Source organism: Athene noctua, chromosome 19 (genome assembly GCF_965140245.1).
Source record: "Athene noctua chromosome 19, bAthNoc1.hap1.1, whole genome shotgun sequence".
In the NCBI taxonomy this organism is placed as follows: domain Eukaryota; kingdom Metazoa; phylum Chordata; class Aves; order Strigiformes; family Strigidae; genus Athene; species Athene noctua.
The window spans coordinates 11,070,174-11,088,294 of NC_134055.1; the positions used below are offsets into that span (position 1 = coordinate 11,070,174).

General features: G+C 40.2%; 1 protein-coding gene across 8 annotated transcripts in view; it reads left to right on the forward strand.

The window, feature by feature from the left end:
* The window catches only part of AUTS2 (activator of transcription and developmental regulator AUTS2), a 788,413-nt gene that overhangs the window by 416,645 nt on the left and 353,647 nt on the right, over positions 1 to 18,121 (forward strand). The window lies entirely within an intron of this gene.

Genomic DNA, 18,121 nt, shown 5'->3' on the forward strand with positions numbered 1-18,121 from the left:
ATGGAGGAAGTTTGACAGCAGACCTCTGTACCAGTTGAGCACAGAGCCTATGAATGGCTTTAATGTGTAAAACCCAAGAAAGCCTGCTTGCCTTAGATGAAAATCTGTGAACTGGTTCTGTCTATATATTACATTTCCCTTTTATTTACTGATTAGGATTTATTTGTTATAGACAGAGTCCTTGTTTCCAGCTTCTTCTCCCTTATATACAAATCACTTGGCTCGTTTATGGAGACAAATGCTAAATAGTAAAAGGGCTAAACTTGGTGTGTGTGAAGTAAAGGGTGTTGAATTCCTGCATACAGGCCTGTTAAAGGGGGAGACACCATTGACTGGGTTTGGTTGAGTGTCCTGACTCCCCACCAGGAGCTGCTTTAGGTTTTCTTGGGTCCCCCTTTTACAGTAAGGCAGTGCCTTATCCACATGGTACAGAATCTCTTGGAGTATTTATCCTGGTACCACCCTTGTGTAGATGGAAAACCAAAGCACGCAGGGAATGATGCAGCTGACTTTGACCGAGGTGGATGGAGCTTCACAGGCTTCTTGCAGAGTCACTGGGGAAACACCAGCACCAAATAAAGTACTTCTCTGCTTGTCTCCTAGAGGAGCTCTGTCTTCTCTGGCTGCAGCCAGGCTAAGTTAGCACTGGGGAGTACTGTCCTTGGAGACAACACACATTGGTAAAGGAAATCTTTGGTGCGGGAGGAAATGGGACCCTTAGGACTGGATCATCCCTCATCAGCTGTGCTGAGAGCTTGGTTCAGCCCCACGGGTGATCTGTGGGCAGGCAGCTCTGTGACCTGAGGCGGCAGCAGGGGAAGAGCTTTGTGCTTTCCCTCTGAGCTCAAGGTGTGAGGGCCTGAAGAGGGAGCATCTTTCCCAGCTGCATTGGGTCAAGAGACATGGAAACACCACACCCTCCCAGCCTGGCTGTGATGGACGGCTGGATTTTCTTGGGGTTGTCAGTTATGGAAGGGAAGGAAGGCTTTCCCTGTCCTCTAGCTGTATTCGCTATTTCTGATTATTTTTTGTGACACTGAAGAATCACAAAGTTTTCCCATGGATTTCCCTAACAAAATAACAACTTGTGTGGTTTACATCACGTTGGCTGGAGTAACAGCATAGCTTTAAACAGTCCTGACTAGATTCAGTATATACAATTACATCTCTAAACCAAATTTCTTTTTTAGAAAATTACATGGGCATAGTCACAGGTTAACCTCTACTTTAAATAGGTCTGTCTTTATGTATTTATTTACTTACATATGTGTGTGTATTTATTTCTGAACTGAAGATTCTTCCAGTTACTAAGAAAAAGAACTGCTTAGGTAGACACATTTACTGTTTTGTCTATTCAGAGTGCAGTCTGGCTGTGTTCATGCAGCCCAGCGTAGTTAAGAGCTTGGTTTTTGGACATTATACTGTGCAGGATCAGAATGCTGCATGAGTGTCACAAATTCTTGCTTGCACAACTGCATTTGATTGTAAGATTGCTACTGTCTTCCATGGAATAGATCAGGGCCTCCACTACCTCTGTGAAAATGAAACAAATTGCTTGAAGTCATCTGTAAAAAAAGTCGCTCTCTAGAGCTGTGTTTGCCTCATGGGAAAAGAAAACGGAACTGAGAGGTAGGAAGTACAGAAACTATTGTAAAACAGACCAATTAAAAATTGCAAGTATTGAATACTTTCAATGGGGAATGGACTTTCCATATAGTTTCTGTTGCCAGAATCTTAACTGTTGCAAAACTAAGAGACAAATCTGTAGTACGTGAATGTTGCATTTAGACTGCTACAAACTGCAGCTTCCCAAAGGGCTTGGAATTGTATGTAATTGCTTTTACTTACCAGCTCTGCTGTAGATTAAAGTAGGTGTTGAGTATGGGTGACATATTAACATTGTGAGAAAACAATACTATAGATTCCCAGGAAATAATAAATATATATTACCAGATACCACAAGAAAAAAATGTGTTGAATTTTAAGCATTTATGTTAAAAATAAACTGAGAAATTCTCTGTCTAGCATAAAAGAAATCAAAAAAGAGTTCAACTCACTATGGCATATCTTAGGTGATGTGGGAGAGATCACTCAGAAGTTAAAGATCCAAGTGACTGAAAAAGGGGCAGGTGAGAGCACACGGAACTGTGCTCTGGCTGCACTGGTACACACTATCCAGGAGGCTGTCTGAAGACAAGTCCTATTTTTCATTTTGAGACAGATACTTAAAATCTTTTTATGTCTGTTGCTGTTCTTGGGGGTTTTTTTTGATAGTGTCTGGATTGGCTTTTTTTGCTGCTTTTCTCTGTATATGTTCTGGCAATAATGTTTACGGTCTCATCTTTACTGTCTGGAAGTTTGTCATCATTGCTTTGTCATGATCTTAATATGTCACCCATATTTGACTGCTGCATATATGTGCCATCTGCAGAGGAAATGATGGCCCATTTAAAGTGAATTGGGTAAACTGCAGTTTGGATGGGTTGAATGTAAACTCCATGTGCTTAGTACTTTAGCCATGTCTGCTAGTGTTAAGGTCCTGGCTGTATTTTCATTACTTTGTAAAACCTGTTTTGAGGAGTTTATAAGTTGGCCGTAAAAACACTCCCAGCAATGAAAGTTGGCTGAGAATGTCTCTGTCTGGGTTATTTTTAATTTTTTTTTCTTGAAACATACTTGAAAGGGACCTTTATCCCTTCAATGAAAGAAAAGAAAGAGAGTTTCACAATTTCAGGCGTTTGTTTTTCTGTTCATACCTGCAGCTGTGTTTTTAACTGGAAAAATTAAAGATGGCCCCACTTCCCTCACTTAATGCTTACTATAAAGCTGTTCTGGCTTTCATCAGATACCATCACCAGATATTTAGTAATATTAACTGTGTTTAGTTTTGACACAGTATCACTGATTTCTTTCATGCCATTTTTTTTAATTGTAACTGATACATTAAGTTGGTATATTAAGAAATAAACAAAATACAAGAATGAATTTTACATTTATTTTTCTTAAGTGGAAATTTATTGAGATGAGCCTGCTAACAGGGACCCATATTCAGAAGTTGCTAGTAATTTCTCTTTTCAACAAGCAAAGTAGTTGGAAAAAATGCAAAATAAATACATAAAAACAAAGCATTTTCTTTATTCTAATGGTGAATCAAAAAGCATGCATGTGAAGTTAGGAATGAAAAATACACATTACAGGTACCAGATAAACAGCTTCACCAGCCTTTAGGTGGTAGCTGGCTGGAACTCTTTGGTGCATTTTTCCCATCTTGAGACCAGGCCCTGACTTACGTTAGCATATATATCAGCCAAGACTACGTCTGTAGCACTAACCTAGGCTTAACATCTTCAGCTTCTTTCCTCTGGCTGCTATGAGCAGAAGTCTACTCTATGATCAGGCATCCTTTTTGAAGCAAGGTACTTTTTATTCAGAGCAAACCATCACTTAGAAAACAACGTAAAGACTAGCATATTACATTTGTCATTTGTCTCCTTAGCTTTTACATCAATACCCTCATGTGCCTTAGTTTCCTACAGTGTTGCAAGACCACAGGGGTTTACAAAACATTTTTTTCTCTCAAACTCCAAACTGTTTCTCCTGCAGAGAATCCTTTACCGCTATGGTGCATTGGCTTTTAGATGTTTGGGTTCCTGACAGGTCCCTAATCTTGGAAAAGAGCTGCATAACGTCAAACTGAAGTGTGGAAGTTGGCCATTGTCCTGTAATTGCCCCCCAAGGATCTGGTCGGAAGTTGTATAGTCATGATGGCATTTTCCTGCTTGCTTTTCCGAGTTAAGTTAGAGTAGTATATTCCTACAGGAAATTCTAATGAGCCAATATAATTATATAGCAATTTTACCTTCCTGACGAGGTCACACAGAGTGCTAATGTAATTATCAAATATTGGTATTCCTAGATTACATAATAGCACCACACCTAGCTAAAGCCACTTTGATCCTTTGGGTTTTCAGGATTGTTTTTCTCCTTTTGTTAGTCTGTGCCTTAGATTAAGTAGTTTGATGTTACCACTCAGGAACAAGACAATACAAAGGAGCAGTTATCTTAACGTCTGACTTATTCTCAGGAGCAAGGCAGTACAAAGCAGTAGTTATCTTAACATCTGACTCACTCTTTTGGATGGCTGGCTGTGAAGCCAGAAATATTAGGCATAAATTTAATCCTTTTTTTAAAATGGAATCAGATGTACTGTATTCATTTTAACAGGTTAATGAGTACCCAACCATGACAGGACAGAATATTCATGACATCTATTAAATATCTGACAATAGGAAGTATGTTAAAAATTGTTCAGTATATGATTGGGACCTGTAAGGGCCTGGGTTTTGCCTTCCTGCTGTCTTGCTTTCTTAAGGCACTTCAACAAAAGTAGTAGCTGGTTAAGTGTGCCATGCTGCCCCTTGGATAGCATTCAGAAGCTGTATTCTGCATTTCAGAAATGTTCACCTCCATTGTGTTTGTTGGATCCAGCAGATCATAATTCCAGGGCAAGGAGAAGTTCAAAGAAATGAGAAGTTACAAAATTAACAGCAAGCAAGGGGGTTTTGTTAGTTCTTTTTTTAAGCTCAGGGAAAAAATGATTCCTTGGGTCAGGCTTGAAAAGGATTTGGTGTTGATTCATATCAACAAGAAGAGTGTCTCCAGCTGTTACAGTAAATACTAAAAATAAAGAAGAGTTTTAGGAGGGAACTGTCAAGAATCCAGACTTAAGTGAGGCTATAAATCTTGTGTGACAGGAGGAAAGTTTATTCGGTGGAGGTTTATCCTATGACTTTGAGATATTTCTGTCTCTTCCTCTGAAACAGTTTGGAGACAGGAGGTTAGGCTGGATGGACCATTATCCCAACCTGTTTTGGCTGTTCTTCTGACCCTGAAAGTCTTGAACACATATTTTCATCTGTCCAGGATGGTATCAGTAAGGCACATGGAGTGTTAAATAGGAAAGTTGAAGCTTAAGTGTCATCACTGGTATCATACAGATAAGTGTTTCTGCAAAGAGGTTTTTTAATCTACTGATGTGGTTAATATGACATCTGAGCACAGGGGAAGCAGAAGGGCAGAGAGAGAAAGAAATGTGTAAACAGTCCAGTGTAATTGAAGCTTGGCCTTCAAATCTTTGAACTCTGCAGCCGCCAACTTTGAGGATGGAATTGCAGTCTGATAAACTTGCAGGTTTTGGCCGAATACTTCAGCTTTTCATCAATTTTTTTCCATTCACAAAGTAAATATCTTTTTAACTTGCAAAGAGAGAGATGAGTTACGTTTGCATGTGCATTATTTTTGTTTGTTTGTTTTAATGGGGATGCTAATAAAGGTATAGTAAGGATTTAGAAGCTATTTCTTTCATTGTGAAGGTTCCACAGTTGTGAGGTGCATTTTAGCTTGGATTAGCAGAGCTATTCAAGGCACATTAAGCTTTCAGTAACAAACCCATGTGTGAAATGCAATTGGAGACCTATATCAGTATGAAAATTGACAACTGCATTGTGTCAGTTCTGTAGGTTTGAAACGTACATTGTGTCAGTCCTTCAACAAGTGATTCATTTGGTGATTGTGAGGTAAATAATTTACACAAAACTCAAAAATTCATGGCCTTTCTCCCAAAACTCAGTGACCACTGTATTGCAAGTTAATTTAGATGTTGAATTTCTAGAATTTCAAGCATGAAAAAACCAATTTTTTGCTGTCATGGTAATAATTTACTTAATATTTCTACTGAAATAATAATAATAATAAGTTTTGATCAGAATGGACCTCAGTGTTCTAGATACTGTACAACTTGTTAAGTTGCTGACTATTTAAAAATCTCTCACGATAAAAATACTTGTCATTCAGAGTTATAATGCTTCAGGAGTCTCAAAGACGTTTTCAGACATAAATTGATTCTGTCAACATCTTGGAGAAATAACAAAGTAAGAATTGAGTAAACCCCAGAGTTCAGAACTGGCCTAATGCTTCGTCCACTGAATGGTAAAATTTTCATTAATTTTCAGAAGCAGAGATGGCAGAATGATGAATGCTTTTAGAAATCTCCAAACCTGCCCAGGATCACACAGGAAATGTGTGAAAACATTTATTAACAGGAATTAAAACTCTACGTTAAAACCCTACAGTCAACATGGTACCTTAAAGGAAAGTTAGTCTTTTCCCTATGAAATAAAAGAAATTAACATGTTGAAAATAGGTGGGTGTGAAGCTCAAAGCTGTACATCACTTCAGCATCTCAGTCGTTTAGAAATTCATTTGATGAAGTTAGAGGTGCCATTGGCCCCTCTCAGATGGGTAGTTGATGCTGTTTGAAAAGATTCCCTTGCCTTCTCCTCTGCAGTCGCAGCGGAGGGCAGTGCCTGTGTGTGTTTGCAATTCTATTTCCAAACAGCTCCCTGGATCTTGCTGGCTTCTTTATTTTGCCCTTTACCTAGTATTTACGGTAGACAAAGGTATTAGGAAGTGTTTTTCAGAACAGTGGCTATCTGAGGAAAGGGGCAGGTACAGTGCCACAGAGAGGGCCAAACCCCTCGTCCCTCCTGCCCCGCTAGGCTGGGGCTGAGAGCAGCTCCTGGTGCTGGTGTGAACCCTGCGGGGACGTGGGTGCTGACACATCCCTGCGTCAGGCTCTGCGGTACCCGCTTCAGGGCTACATAAACCTGAAGAAAGCAGACGTCACAGTGTAACAGATTTGCGTAGGGGTTTTTTATAGCTTGTTATAAAAGCCTGAAAAACTGATCTGCCCCTTCCTGTAGCCAAGTTTTGATTTTTGACACCTTGAAACAGTCATGTCCTGAGTTCTGCACTGCTGATGTCTCTGTCACTGTCCCTAATACACAGATAAGGAAATTGAGACCTACTCTAAGTAAAATTAACTTCTTAAAAGGAGAAAAAATTATTTACGTTATAACAGACGTTAATTTAAGAAAATGTACTTATTTTAGATGTTTTCTGAAGTTATCTCAGGGATTCAAAGAAAGGAAACCACAGTTCTGGCTTGTGCCGTTTAGTACTCTCCCAGATAATGCCACACACAGTTTGAGGGACAGCAATGTATCAAGTTCCTAACAAAGTACAAAGTTCCTAACAGCCAGCAGGAATGGGCTTTCCCAGTTTTGGGGACAAAGTGTGTTTTGCCATCGGTGCCTAGGCTGTGCCATGTCATGTGTTGTCTGTGTTAGAGAAAAGTCCATATAATTTACAAGGTAAACAGAATGTAATCCATGCTCAGAAGGATGGAAAAGGAAGCGCTTAGCCTGGAAATCTCCTGCAGGGACATGTACATAACAAATACTTATTCTTGTTGAATATAAAAGGCTATAAATGTGGGCTGTTTGTATGGGTCAATGTAGCACTCATTCGAGATCCCTCAGGTGGCACTAAGCTAGCTGATCTTCCTCCCTGAAACAGCCAAATGTCATCATAACTTAAGGTACAGGAAGCAGTGCGAGCATGTTACCTTTGTGCTCCAGGCAAGCTCGTGGTAAATCCTGTTTCTTGGTGGTTATACATTTATAGTGATATCGCTAACTCCACGTGTGGTCAGGTCAGAAGGGTAGGAGCCACAGTCACTGAAATGCCAAACTGATGCAAGAAAATTGAGGAGCAAAAGGGTGCTCCAAAGAACATCCATCCGAAGAGCAAGGCAGAATGCTGAGGTCGAAATGCAGGTTGGGAATCTCACTGCAAAAGTTGGAGTCTGTAAGAGGCAGGGAGTAAGCTAGGACAAGGTCAGGAAGGCTGGTCAGGAGCAAGATCAGGGATGGACAGACTGGCAAGTGAAGAAGAAACTTGGACTGAGGGCAGACAACCTTGACATATGTGATAATTGATGGGTACCATGTCCAGAAAAGAAGTAGGATTATATGTCCAGGATAGATGCTGGCAGCAATAATCTGAAATGTCTAGTGTAAACTAGTTTTCCAGATCTTTCTGTATCCCAGTCCACAGACAGAATCACCTCCAAAGAATGACCCATCCTGTGTTCATCTGTGTATCTGTGAAAGGTGAGTTAAGCTGTACTCTGATGATGTCTAGCTCTTTCATTTGTCTACAGAGAAAGCTCAGACGACTAGTTTGGATTAAGCATTTCAATTTTGAATGACTCGTGCTTTTAAGGCTAGATGGGCACATGTTCATCTGGATTTGAATCGTAGTGTGATAGCATATTAAAACATTGTCCTTAAGAAAAAGAACTGAACTGAATTTGAAAGGTTGATGAAATTGCTGGTCTTTTGGAGAGAAATTGTAGACATAGCCTGTTGAAATTCGATAGTTTTGGATTTCTCATATACATTTAAGAATTCCATTCGTGGCAAACATACAGAGTGTTGCAACATGGCATCATGATATTACAGTGTCAACAGAGAGCATGGTCACTGGAGAGTTTTAAGCTCTGACACAATTTCACTGTATGTTCAGGATATGATATAAGCAGTGGAAAAAAGCAGCCATAATAGCATATTAATATATCTATTGTTAGATATACGCGGCATACTGTTGCTGCCAAATATTTCTTTGTTATGCAGTTTGTCACACTGCTTACAGCCAACTCATCATCAAGATGTATCAACGTATTTACAGCAGTTTTCCCAGTGAGGGTCAGGGCCTCTGGATTTCTTTAGAACTAGCTGGAACTTACTAATTCTGTGTCCTGGATTTGGAGATGGAGGAAGTAGTAATAAAATTACAATTAACAGAAAATCTCCTCTGGCACATAGTTCTCTCACTTACCTTTTAGGAAGTATACATATTCCTGTATGTACTTTCACTGATTCCACTAATAAAATATTTTAAATTTTATTTATGGTTTACAGCTAAACAAAACTGCATCAGTCCAACAGGGACGTTTAATTTAGGGAAATCTACCTGCTGCTTGTCACCCACAATCATACTGATCTGGAGGTCTGACTTCACTTCTGCTGCTTTTTGTAAATGTACACTCACGTTTCTAATTTGCCTGTCAAACTGAGTCGCTATGACTTCAGACCCAGTCTGTGTGTGTGTTTATATAGAAACTGAAATTTAACATAGTATGATGATTCATAGTCTGTGGGCAATTTTGTTAGAAGTAGTTTTTAAGAGATAAGAACAGTTCCATCATTTAGAAGGACGGTCTCCTTTACAAAACCCCTTCATTGTAGCTCAGCTTTCTCAGACGGAAGTCAGCCCTGGTTGGCATCCCCGATAACTCAGACATTCAGAAATTCTTGAAACCAACACTATTAACTGTGCTGCTAAAAAGAGGACCCTTGTCTTCTGCTCACATGATATGCTGTCTGTGTCCAAAGTGTAATATTTAATTGCATTTTCTTAATCTTTACCACTGTATTGCTAAGCTTTCTAATACCTTCAAAATACCAAATCTCAGGCTTATCCTAATTAAAGAATCTCAATTTAATCCATATTGCATGACAATTCAATTTGTTGATTGCTTTTTCTCCCCCCTCTTTGTGAAATTCCCGTCAAATGTATTAATTCAACATGATGAATCCTGTATTCAACCCACTGGAGTGAATAATTAAAATTAGCTGATAAAACTTTCAGCAGAATTACTTTGTGAAATTGCTGAACAGATGTGTCATTTTAATGAAAATCCACAGACAAGCGCCTTCCCCCCTCGGCAGGATAAAAATATTATCCCCACGGCACATACTTAATTTGGTGGTAAATACACTCCGAGCGATTGCTGGAAGGGAAGAAAAAGCAACTTGTCACACTTAGTAACTTGATTTTTCCCCAGCATGCAGTAACAGCTATCTACAGTAATTCATAGTGCTCTATTGTTGCTGCAAGTCCCAAAGAGAACTTATTAAAATGCAATAATCTCCTATTTAAACAGAAACAATAACCATTAAATTTCCTGTGGATCCAAAATTGAGCACAAGCCCCATCTGGTAAGAGTGATTAGAGGCCTGATGAGGGAATTTAATTTGCAACATTCAAAGACTAAATCTGAGCAGATCTTGTCACCTGGGACTGAAGTGCTGCTTGCTGTCTTCTTAAAAATCTCGACCTAAACTGAAAATGGAATGTAGAAGTGAAAATGTTACCCAGGGGCCAAGCTTGACAGGATTGTATTTCATTATGTGTCTCCATCAGGCTTAGAGAGCTGCGTGGAATTTCGGCTTTGGCTGGGTTGTGATATCTCCTCGACAGGGCATGTACGGAGTCTGTGCGCTCCCTGCAACGGTGAACGAATCATTAAAGAAGATTCCATCCTGCACTTGGACCTCCTACTACCTCATTTTACTCACTTGCCCAAATGACACCAGCTTTTCTATCCCATTAGAAGGAGCCAGGGTAATTTTAGCATCGCCTACAACAAACAAGCGTCTCCCAAACATGTTTGTTTCTGCTCTTGGCAAAACAACACTAGCATTAGACCTTATTACTGAGTCCACTTAATGGCACGCCACAGATCTGCTGTCATTTGGAGCTCACTTCCCACACAGGGCAGCTGAGATGCAGAACGTGCAGGTGTATGCTGCAGAAATTCAGCATCAGAATCTGGTGGTTTGGGTTTTTTCTGTTTGTTTGGCTGGCTTTTCAGGTGGAGTTTTTATTTCTTTTAATCATTGGATTTTGGTCAGCTAGTTTTGTGTCACAGCTGTCAGTTTATAAATTATTATAAGCTCCTAATTAAGAACCTGTTTCTAATGGCAAAGCTCTAGTTCACTGAAACATATGTTGCTAGGGAGATAGCCGTAACCAGTAAAATAAGGAAAATGGATGCATAATGCTTTTTCAGATTCAAGATTTCTTCTTCCTCACATTCATCATCTAAATTCCACAGAAAGGTTTTGGTGGAGGTGTGGGGGTGGTGTTGTCCAATAGGGTTTTGGTTTGGGTTTGGTTTGGAGTTTGAAAGCTACAGTACTGGTGATCCTATCAAACAGAATTTGGTTTTCGTTTGGTCAGTGCTGCAGGCACACGCCATGGGTTCTGCACGCTGCTGGATGTACTGTTTCGCCAGTCTTCCTTCCGTCCCGAAGTTGCATAGGGTAACTTTTTGACTTAAGGCTTTCTCAGCCTCTGCGTTCTTTTGGCTGCTCAAGCTGCCTGTTTGTCAGAAGTTCAAAAAGCACAAGTCTAAAAATGTGATTCTAACTTCTCTGGAATGGTATATTATTAAATTACCTGTGATGGTACCTGATTCTTTTTTACTACTACAAGGATATATAGATCACCCTTTGTCTGCGAGCAGAGTTGACCCCTGTTAAATAGCAAGCAGGCTTTCCATCAGTGCCTTTTCTGAAGCTTTCCGATAGTGATTCCAGGTACGTCCTTTTCCTGGCCTGAAATGTTCCATCTTGAAAGTGTTCCCATGTACCCTTGTTCCTCAAGCTCTGACAACCAGCCTACGCCACTGATGAACTTGGCCCACTGTTGCCTGTCATCTTGAAGCTGATTTTTCTTTTCCAGAATATAAGGTCGACAGTGAGACAAAACTTTCCATCTGTGTGCTTTGCTTGCACATAATTGCTCCAAAGAAGGGAGGAGGTTCCCTAGATAAAAAGTACTCGCTACTTTCCTTGAAACTGTTTTCTGTAAATAAAACCCTTTCATCTTTGAACTTAAATATATTTCAACCCCAATTTAGGTTCTTTTTTCCTTTTAGTCCTGGACAACTCTAAGTTATTTAGAAAAAAAAAAAAAAAAACAACAAAAAACCCCACACTTTCTTAATAAGCCCCAAAGGTAATCAGAAAGAAGACAGCAAAATGAAACAACTCGTAAAATATTCCTCAACATCTTTAGGGAATACTTAATGCACACAAGGTCAGGGCTTTGTAATGGTAATTTAAGAGTTGTAGGAAGCGATCCATCATTTTAAAGAGCAACATTGCCATCCTTGACAAAAAGTTTATGTTTCGGAATCAACTTGAGTCTCTGCTCACCTCAGGAAAACAAATGCTGGCAGATCTTCTTGTAGGACATAATGAAGGAGATTTTCTATAATGTTATGCAAATGTCATGCTAAATTGTATGTAAGCATTGAGAAGTGACAGGCAATTGCAGGCATCCAGTTTTCTGGAAAGTACTAATGCTGTTCTGGATTAATTTTTCTTTCTGGAGCAGACATTTTATGGAAATTACCCTTGACTGTACTCCATCGTTTGAAAGGTCACAGCAGTAGATACAAAATCCATAGGCAGTCGATTGCCTTCCACGTATTCAGCATTACTGCTCTTGCCTATTTTACCCTTAGGCATCTTTTATTTCTTGCACAGATGGTCTCACTCAGCCCTAACAAAATGTTTTAAGCTGTTGCATAAATTAAAATAAGAGGCCCCAAAGTACAAAAGTGCAACTCTTTGGTAAGAAGTTGGGGGCGGGGGGGAAATAGGCAAGGGGAGAAAACAATGCATGCCTCTGCTTCCCTCTCTGGCATCTTCTTGAACTGGCTACAGCACGCAGGTTAGTCACAGCTATTTCTAACAAGGCAAGCTGAAATTCATGTCGTGTGGAGGAACAAATATATAAGGTTGCAGAGGAGTGGGTGTATTTGCCATTTGCATAGCACGTCATATATGTGCACCAAAGTAATGAGTAAAGTTGGTCAATATTTTTTTTGACGTATTTTCTGTATTGGAAAGTGTGCTTTGATCAAGCTCATCGGATTGGGAAGGGAACTGGAAGGGATTGATTTCATTTATGCTTTTATTGAAAGATTTTATAATGATAATCAGCCTTCAACCTTGTCATTTGCCTTTGCTAAAATGAAGCTCCTCAGAAGCATTTCACAGATAATTTCGCAATACTGATTTTTATTTCCAACACGGGAAGACAAGAGGCACTGAAGTGTCAGAACGTCCTGCTAAGTAGAAATTCCGTGTGCTGATCTAGTTGAGTAACAATCAAAAGCATCAGCACCAATGGCCAACCTGCGGTGTCTTATGTGTACCAGCTTCTGAAAGATGCTGTTGAAACCATGGGCTACCTCACAGTGGGATGCTGAAAACTACGAAAATCCAAAACTATTAATTTCATTTGAAAGTCTTAGACTTCACCTGTAGTATAAAAAGCTGCGTATCACTGAGAAAACCATTGGTTATTTGTTTTGTTCCTTACTAGATGTCTTTTTATTTATTTTTTAATTCAGCTTGCCACTGATGGTAAAACACTTCTATTGCAGTTTGTAGCTTGTGTACTGATTTGCAAGTAAATTAAGCTGACTGGAGTAAAAGTGAAGCTTGGGGCCTCCGAGGCTTCCCTGTGGCTACGAAGCCTGTTGTCTCGCAGACACAACTATAGAGCCGTCTGCCTCTGCAACACCCAGTGCAACTGCTTGTCCCTGTGGTTCAGTTTTGATGCCTTGGGCTTCCACCAAAGTTTATCCTTACTGTTTTCTTCAAATCTCTCAGAAGGTGTGAGCCCTCTGATTTACAGTTAAAATCTTGAGAAAATTTTTGATATTGTGTAACAGAGGTGAAAATGCACATGGGTTTTATATGGTATTTATGATCATGTTGGTATCTTACCTGAACATGAACTACAAGAGTTTGCAGCTCCCCGTGGGGGGAACCCACCCCCAAACAGTATAGGGCTTCTTAAATGCAGTGTCTTAACCTTACTTCACCTTTTGTGGCGTTCTGGGGTGTAGGGTCACCCTAAATTCAGGAAGAGAGCTATCTTCTGCTTCACCAAACTTCATGTTGATCTGTGATGCTCAGATTCTGCCTCGTAACCCACTGCAGTATGATTCTCTAATCAGCTATTAGCAGATTCAAGCTTAATCAGGTTTCTGAGACTTCCACAATGCGTGAGGATCGTCCCTTAGTGAAAGTCAGCAAGAGATAGGATTTCAGTCAATGATCCCTTCTTGAGGCCTGTGACAATATCTCGGGAGTTTCATCTGAAAGACCAACCTGGCAACTCAAATGCAGCCTGATATGCAAAGAATTCATCATCTTGAAGGGGAGTTCATAGATTTGCCAACTTCCTGTAGCCCTTGAGTGGGATGCTAGAGTGACGTAATTAATGATACCAAACAGCACCAGGAAATAGAATGCAGCAGATGAGATGTCTTCCTCCTGTCAGTGCTCTACACATCAGCACAACTCATGCTGATTTTATGCCTTCCGCTGTGCAGCTGTGCTCAGGAGTGTGGCAGCTGGGATGGGGAACACTGCACGGACATACTTGTTTCCTAGCCCCAGGAACCTTTCCTCTTTTGTGTTTCCAGTGCTTCTCACCCCATGAAGAACTAGGACTGAGGGCAGTGTGTAGTAGCTTCCTGTGCTGGGGATAGGAATTGGGGAGGCAGATGGTGCTGGGGTTGATAACTTGTGTTCTGTTCCTGAGCCTTGAGACACAACATGTAAGTCCCAGGGGAGGAGAAGCTCAAGTAGCCCTTGATGTCATGTCTGAAAGTGTTTTACAGATATGAGTCTGTCCAGATTAGACATAACTCAACTCCTTGAGCACAGCAGCATTTTGCCCTATGTTACAAAGAGCAATATGCCCAGAATCTCCCCAACAGATGTGCTGGGCACTTGTCCTGCTACTGCAACTCCCATCCACCTCTAGTGCCTGTGCTCATAATTCTCATCCATACCCTGAGCCCTCCTGCAAACAGAGCTTATGAGAATCTCTGAAGATAGCCTTTCAACAGCCCCCTTTTCAGCCGTACCTAGGACTTCTATGCTATTGTGAACTTCCTGTTCACCATAAAAGTACCAGAATAGGTGTGATCATCTTCTCTCTGAAGCAGTTGAGCTCAATTAGTTTCCTGCTCACTGTACATGCTGAGAAGAAATGGTTAGTTACCGTGCTCTGTGTGGCAGGGCTGGCACATAGCAGAGTGCCTGAAAAAGGTGGTGTGAAATTGTTCTCAGCCAGATCGTGGTTTGTCTGTTGAGGTACCCAGAATGGTGCTGCACAGAGTCCTGCCCAGAGTCCTGCCCAGTTCCTTTTTCCCCCAGGATAACAACAGCCCTGTGTGGGGCAAAACTCTGGCTCAGTTTACAGGTGGATGGGTAAAGGGTCCAGCATGCCGACTGGCATGGCTGGAGCAGATAAATAGTTGCTGAGGATATGACGCTGCCCGGTCACTGGGGTGGAAAGGAAAGTTAGGAACCAGAATGTGTCTCTCTGTCACTATCGGGGACTGAACTTGCCCTGGCGTCAACTACATGCTATCCCCGAGTCTTAGCTCATTCATCAGGGTGACAGTAGAACAATTGCATAATACCGTTCCTTTTCCCCAGTTAATAGATTCAACTGAAAAAGAAAATTCAACAAATTAGTAGGTTGGGTCCTAGGAGAGGTCTAGTGCTTTTGACTCCTATTTGTTACCAAATCCCGTTCTCTTGACCTATAACAACAGATACGACTTCTGGTGTTGCAAGTTCTTGTCTTTAGTGGTCTGCAAGGTGATTGTCATTACATCTCACTGTATCATAGTTTTTGTTTCTGTAGAGATGTGCAGATAGAGAGCAGCATAGACGCACTAGACATTATGCATTAGTCACTGTCACTGTTAACTCTGACAGTGAAACCTAGTAAATGGGAACACAGACTTTTATAGGTCGTAGAGTACTGCAAGGTGGGATCTGAAGGAAATAGAGTACAGCACTGTTGTAATGTTAACCACTTCCTTCATTCCCGTCCTGCAGAGTTACCTCTGTTTGCTCAGTAGCCATTTTCTCCTCACCATTTTCACAGTAAAAGAGGAAAGTGCTAGTTGCACCTCCAGTGGTTTATTGTTCATTTGTTTGAATTAGGTTTTGATAATTTTTAAGCCTGTGTTTCTGTAACCATATTTTAATGTGAGGTGTATTGTTTATTTCCTTGAATATTGTGGTAGCTGTTTTCTTTAACTTATTTTGACTGAGAATATTTCTGTACTATATAGCATATAAAACTCAAGGTGACCATTTCTGTTTTCATGTCTGCTCTCCCTCTAGGCTAGAGGTTTCCTGTCTTCCTTTTGGACAGTTAATGTAGAGAAGAGATAGTGTTCTCCTTCAACTAATTAGATGATGTGTTTCAGAGTAGTCAGTTATGTTTAGTCACTTAATGAAATATGTTTTGCCAGTTGACAGAGAGGGATTGATTGGCAGACAAAGAATCCAAATCCAAAAGAGAAAAAGGAAGCAACCATGCCTGTAATATTAAAGAAGTATTTCAAACAAAATCTAGATGTTAGAATAGTGTGATAGCTAGGCTGCATTCATATTTAGAAAGGACCAGTCCCATCTTTATAATATTTTGATGCTGTTTCATAGCACTTTGCTTAATAGCATCTTACTTAAATATTCAGCAAGTTTATATCACGCAGAACAAAAAATCTGATTTTTCTTGTGTGTTGGTGGGGCTTTTTGTTACAGTTTTTGGAACTATGGGGTAATACATGTGTAGGAAGCTAATGATGTGGTCTCTAGGTGTTGCTTTACTGGATGGAGTACTGATAATGAGCTTCGAGTAATAGGGTATGAGTCCCAGAAGATGAATTCTGATTACCTTTGAGGTATCGTCCCCTGTATGCCCCTTCTTCCTTGATGTTTCTGTAAAGAACATTTGGATTTTGATGAGGGTATTGTGTGTTTGACTTTTAATTAGATTTTCAGTATGTTGTATTAATAAACCGTGACTCTGTGTTTGGTTATTTTGTTTTGTTTTCATTTTCTTAAAGTGTATGTTCAATGAATCATATGATGGCAAGCAGCAGATGAAACATCTTGCTACTCTGTATATAAATCTTATATTTATTGGTCCAGAGAGGGTGAATTTTGTCCCATACTCAATAATAATCAGTAAACAGTACTTAAATTGTACAGAGACTAGCAAACTGCAGCATACTGTGAAAGCGCAGAGAGATATCCTCCAAGGAAATAGCATGATAGGTCTTAAATAATACCTTATAGTCATGGGCTATGCCATTATAGGCACTAAAATTAAATATACAGCTTCCCTAAACAGCAGGTTGTCTTCCCCACTGCCCTCTTTTAATAAAAACTCTGGGACTTTCTCATGTTGACAGGTCAAATGTAGCCTTTTTATAACCTCCATGTTTGATCCCATTTGGAGGAGTTCTTAAAATTTGTTTTCCTTGTACTCAGTTGTTTTCCACTAAATCATTTTCTTGTAACTGAGTACTTTTAATTGAAATTCAAAAAACAAAATTAAAACCGAATCTTTTGCCAAATCTCATCTAGCATAAAGCCATTTAAATTACTGCTGGTTTGTCGCTCTGACTCATGTTGCCAGTATCCTCACTTCTGTTTTGTTTTGTTTAGCAGACTGCTATGCCAATTTAATAAACATGCTGTTATATATTCTGTTGTAATTTAGCTGCCATTTTGCTTCAGTTAGACAGTGATTGGTTATGGCAGGGCTGTAATGCGTTGTCAGCACAGGTTACTCACTACTTGTTGGTGGGGGCCGATCATTGTCTGAGAAATAGTGTCATTGCAAAATTGTTTGACAACGTTGACGCTGTAGTTGCGCTGAGCAATAACAACTGCAGAGGTTGTGGAAGGGCGTGTGGGAGCGGCTGCACCGAGGGCAGCGATGGAGAGGGAATGCTAAGCAGAGCAGCAGGAAATGTCATCAGGGGAAAGTTTGTCCGTTGTTTTTATTCTCTTCTGTTGGTCTTGCCTTATTTTTCCCATTGATTAACTAAGAAATGGTTTTGTGATGCTTGTCGTGAGGACACAAGTCCACAGAAAAATTGGTGATGGCTGCACAGGCTTGGTTCTTCACCCTGATGAGTATCCTGGAGGGACCAGGCTCCGCTCAGTGCTTGGCCTCTTGGCCAAGATTGCTGGATTTGGTGGCAATTTTTGTGATGCACGAGCTCTGCTCCATTGCAAACGGAACCAAACTTAGGTCACATAGGTCACTGTATGGTTATCAGATGTTTTTGCCTTTCAAACACTATCAACCTGGGGCGAGTTTTAATACATAATGAAGAGGCAAAAGGCTCAATTTTTCATTGTGGATAGTTTAAGCGATCCAATCATTTCATAACAAAATTAGGTTCACTTAAGCTTCTAGTATACCAGAGTTTTTCCTAAGATAGAAATGGTTTGCCTCTGAATTTCTGAACCTTGTACTATTTTTTTCTTCTGGAGAGTTTTGTTTCTTGCTAGATACGAATTAAAAGTTT